General features: G+C 46.0%; 1 non-coding gene across 1 annotated transcript; it reads left to right on the top strand.

Moving 5' to 3' along the window:
- The first annotated feature begins 4167 nt into the window (after window positions 1–4167).
- LOC141645233 (small nucleolar RNA R71) lies at window positions 4168–4274 on the top strand. Its single transcript, XR_012544816.1, has one exon. It is a non-coding gene; the product is annotated as a small nucleolar RNA R71 (small nucleolar RNA).
- The last annotated feature ends 996 nt before the right edge of the window (window positions 4275–5270 follow it).

The following is a 5270-nucleotide window of genomic DNA, read 5'->3' as shown; positions in this document are numbered from 1 at the left end:
TTTAGGTAACCGCCCAGGATGGAGAGCTCGGTGTTGGTCATGTTGTTCGGCTCCTTTCGGCCGAAGATAGTGCTCCCCATCAGTCTAAGGAAAACACGGATAGGGGGTAGGTGGACCTGATGGAGCTTTCGCTCCCGAAAGTGGTGGGCGGACACCGCCAAAGGCGACGGTAGACCTTCCTCGGGGCGCGATCAAGCCCGTAGAGGAAAGGTCAAGTAACCTACCAAACTCCCCTAGTGTCATCGGAAAGGTCCGGTTAAACAACCGGAAGGACACTGAAGAACTCTCGGGGGCAGCCTCGTGTGCCCCGGAGGAGAAGGTAAAAGAGCTGAGAAACTCGAGGCTCAACTCTAAAAAGGTACGGCCTCTCATAGTGATGAGGCCAGGCATCCCCGTGGCCCGTAGTAAGTCACAAACCGACTCGTAAATGCCGAGTCTATCTAGTGCCGTTTTCTCTAGAAAACGGGAAGGTACATGTACACACTTTAGCAGGTTATAGAATTTCGTACGGTGTAAAGCGTTGACGAATAATACCTGCGTATAATCTGGGTGAGGGTCGAGGGAGGTGTCCCCTGACCGTAACAAAGTGCGAAGTAGAAGCGAGCAGCGGTGTAGAAGTGCTAGGAGCGGAAGTAGAGGTAACAGGAGCTGGCGTAGCTCGAGACTGTCTACGACCCCAGCCTCTCGAACTCAAAGCAGAAGCTCGTGAAGCGACGGTGTGAGGAACCAGGGCTGCTCTGAAGGAAGCTGCGATCGTGGCGAGTCCGCCACAGTGTAAGCGGGGTGGGTGCGAGAGGTAGTGGCTCTTTGTGGTCACCATGAAGAGGTACTAGCAGCAGTGCTAGCTGTGGTGGTGACCATAGAGGAAGAGGTAGCCTGAACTGGGCTAGCAGCTGAGCTAGCTGGAGCAAAAACTGTCCCTGCAGCTGAAACTAGAAACACTGGGGCTGCAGTGGTCACTAAAGTGGAGACAGTGGCAACAGCAGGGGCCACTGTCTCACTCGAAGACGGACTGGAGGACGAACTAGTGGATGGTAAAGAACTAGAATCCATCTTGATGGCAGGAATCCTACAAACGCAATCAATCTTCAAACAACAAGCAAGATAAGGCGATTTTCGATCGAAAAAATCGCAAACCCTAAAACCCTTTTAAAACCAAGAAAACGAACACAATCAAGGGGGAATTTAAGGGGGTTTGAAAGATTGAAATGCAAACAATGGAATGTAGGAAGCGGATTTGGTAATTAGGCACGAAAAATTGGGGATTTGGGGAGATTTGTGTCGCAATTAGGGTATGTTAGACGAAATAAGGGGACAAAATGAATTAGAAACAAAAACATAAGAGTTAAGGCAAAAACTCCCTGCGTCCTATTCATTTTCACTCGATCGAGTGGTTTTAAACCACTCGATCGAGCGGTTTTATGCTCCAGTTGCTCGATCGAGTAGAATTTTACTCGATCGACCAGTTCCCCTTTTTGCTTTACTCGATCGACTTGTAAAAGTGCTCGATCGACCAAATTTTCACTCGATCGAGTACAAAAAGTACTCGATCGAGCTCTTTTCTCGCGTAAGCTCTTTAATTTCGTCATTTCTTCCTTGGAGTGCGTAAAACTTCCCCAAGCCTGCATAAAAACACGTGCAAAAATTTCCCAAAATACCAAATACGCATACGAACAGTCTATAGTCTTACGTCTACGCTAAAAACTGTCTAAAACTAATTGTCCTAATTAAAAGCAATAAAACAATTCAACGAAAAGTTCAAAAATTATCTATTACAAAGTGTTACACGGGGCATTTCCCCGCTCAATTCCCAATGCAATTCAGCAGCCCCTCGGTGGGCTCCTGACTGGAGGACGTCATCTCAGCAATGTTGACTGTCCTCTTCAACTTCCATGAGCTTGAATTTGAATCATTTAAAACGGTAGGAGGGGAATAGTTCGCATCCACATAAGCACGAACCTTCCTCGTCCTTGCTCCTTCATCACCAGCTGTGGCGTCATCATCTCCAATCTGATTGACTTTAATTGCACCATTTCCTTTGACAACTCCTTCATTACTTTCATCTGTACCTGCAGCAAGGAAAACAGACGAACTTTCCTCCTTTTTGCTTTCAGTCTGAGGCGGAGGGTTAACAATAGCAGCACAATTCTCCAAATTTTCATCTGGAGTGTCAGTAAGAGGATCAATAGAAGAGAGAGCATTGCAAGGCTGGGCTTGCATGGGAGCTCTCCGGAACTTAGACTGATGAAAAATCAGCTCCTCGTCCCCTACCTGAAAGGTCAAAGTCTTCCTCCCGACGTCTATAACTGCACGGGCAGTAGACAAAAATGGTCTCCCTAAAATGATAGGGGTGTGTGCATCTTCGGGGATGTCTAAGACAACAAAGTCGACGGGAATAAAGAACCTCCCGATCTGAATAGGTACGTCTTCTACTGCACCTAATGGCCGTGATAAACTACGGTCGGCCATCTGGACAGTCATGTTGGTGCAACTCAGCTTTGTCAAACCAAATCTCTTAGCTAGAGATAACGGTAAGACACTCACGCTAGCGCCTAGATCGCATAACGCGTTATCAATCAAATGGATACCGATATGACAAGGGATCGAAAAACTACCCGGATCTGACTGCTTAGGAGGTAACTTATTTTGAAATAGGGCTGACCCCACCTCAGTCAAAGCTACGGTCTCACTATCACTAATAGTCCTCTTACGCGATAAAAATTCTTTCATAAACTTAAGATAAGAGGGTACCTTTGTCAGCAATTCAGTGAACGGCACAGTGACTTCCAAGCTTTTCAGAAGTTCGACAAATTTGCCGAATTGTTGGTTGGCCTTTGTATTCTGCAGCCGCCTCGGGAAGGGAACCGTGATGGGTATCTCGAGTCCCTTGTTTCTCGCTTCCAATGTATCTTCCGGTGCAAGTTCTGTATCCTTTGGACGCTTCTTACCTCTCGAACGAGGTCTTTCCGGTGATTCCTCGCTTAATCGAGCACTAGCAGGCTCTCGAACAAGCTTCCCGTCATCAAAACTACTCGATCGACCAAATTCCTCATTCGATCGAGCAGTTTCCTCATCAATATCAGTCGATCGAGTGAAATTTTCACTCGATCGAGCAACTCCAATATCTGCTTCACTCGATCGAGTAGAATAACTACTCGATCGACCAGTCTACTCTTCCTGTTCACTCGATCGAGTGGAAAAACCACTCGATCGAGCACTTTCGTCTCCAGTTCTGCTCGATCGACCACCTGTAATTAGTCGATCGAGTACTTTCTTTGCCGTGAGCTTATTTTCTTCGACAGAACACTGTTCACCATCAGTTTTAGCCTTCCTCGAGTCTGATTTCAACACTTCCGGTCCCTCATAAGAAAGACCGCTTCTCAAATTTATCAGATTTACCGTCTCATGTGGATTCTTCTCATTTTGAGTCGGTAAATGACCCTGCTTTCTCGAGGATTGATTCGCGGCTAGTTGGGCAACTTGAGTTTCAAGTGCCTTAATAGACGCATCCTTCTGTTGATCACTCAGCTGAAACTGCTTTATAATGGATTGCAACATAGACTTTATCTCACTTAATTCACTCACCCCACCGGAAGATGATGCACCTTGATTAGAAGGAGTGAAAGAAGGAGGCTTCTGATAGCCTTGTTGATTCTTGTGTGGAGGGACATACGGCTGCTGCTGGTGCGGAGGAGGAGTAGGATTGAGCACATTTTGACTGCTCCACCTCAAATTGGGGTGGATGTTCGGCTCGTAATAGGTGTTGTTCTGCCTGTAATGTTGAAAGGCAGCACAAGACTCATAAGAATGTGGACAATTATCTGAAACATATCCATCTCCTCCATATCTCTTACAGACGAAAGGACCATCTGAAACAACATTCACATGGTAGATTCCTCCTTTCGAGGCTCCTCCCAACTCATACTTATCGAATCTCGCAGTGAGAGCCTCTAATGCAGCTACAGAAGGAGATTCAGCACTCCTCCTTTGATTCCCTCTGGAATTCCCATACTCAGCTTTATGGGTGGCTAAGTCATCAATGATCTTCCACCCCTTAGTCTCTCCCATATTCTCAAAGCAAATCGGCCACTAGCTGCAAAGCATCCAAGATAGCCCTCGATCGTCATACACCCGTTATAGAACCGATTGCATAGACTCCACTTTTCGAAACCATGGTGCGGAATGGTTCGCACCAACTTCTTGAAACGGACCCATGCCTCATGAAAGTTCTCATCAGGCCCCTGTTTAAAGCTCGTGATCTGAGCTCTAATGGCATTAGTCTTCGAGGCAGAGAAGTACTTCTTGTAAAACGCCAGAGCCAGCGAATTCCAGTCAGTTATCCCATGAGCATCTCGGTCCAGATCCCTATACCACTCCCTTGAAGCATCGCGGAGTGAGAAAATAAACATGTTCTTTTATCTGATCCGGGGTTACGCCAGCTGGTGGAGGTATGGAACAGCAATAATCAATAAAAGTCTCCATATGCTTGGCTGCATCTTCATTTGCAGCTCCCCCGAATTGGTTTCTCTCAACCAAATTGATATAGGACGGCTTCGGCTCGAATTTTCTTGCCTCCCCAGGTAATGTAAATCCCTTATAGAGATTCGTAGCTGTCGGCTCAGAGTGACTGGCAATAGTTGCTTCTTCGGCCATTCCTAGAAAGTCCGGAGAAGTGACGGTCTCAGCTGATGAATTAGAAATAGGAGATGAAGGTGGATCTTCCTCAAACAGAGCGTTCTCGTAGTAACTAGACAAAGTACTCAGCTCTTCCTCTGTCGGCAATACCCTAGATGATCGCCTCAACTCACGCAAAGTCTTCTCAATCTCAGGATTGATCGATAGTAGTTCACCACCCTGTGACCTGCGCATAAGAAGAAACTACAAATAAAATATAAGAATAGTTTAAGGAACGGATGCCCCTTAAACTAAAAGAAAGATTAAAAATAAAACAACTAATAATTTAAACAATTGCCTCCTCGGCAACGGCGCCAAAATTTGACACGGCTATCGTGTACCCTGTCAAAGATAAAACCTAACGGTCTCAACTAAAATGTAGTAGAGGCAGTCGAGTATCGAATCCACAGGGAGGCGGTGCAATTATCAGTTGCCTAGTTCTAATCTTAAGGTAACAAATGGGGGTTGTTGAATTGGTTGCTAAACTGCGAGATTTAAAGGAAGAGAAATAAAGAAAAGAGCAGTAAAAGCAAGGAAATAAGATTAAACTATTAAGAGAGAAGGGACATGTCGGGGATTCGGTTCACTACGGTAGT

Source organism: Silene latifolia, chromosome 2 (genome assembly GCF_048544455.1).
Source record: "Silene latifolia isolate original U9 population chromosome 2, ASM4854445v1, whole genome shotgun sequence".
Lineage (NCBI taxonomy): Eukaryota > Viridiplantae > Streptophyta > Magnoliopsida > Caryophyllales > Caryophyllaceae > Silene > Silene latifolia.
Note: the sequence above shows the minus strand (reverse complement) of the source record. Positions and strands in the feature narration are given on the sequence as shown.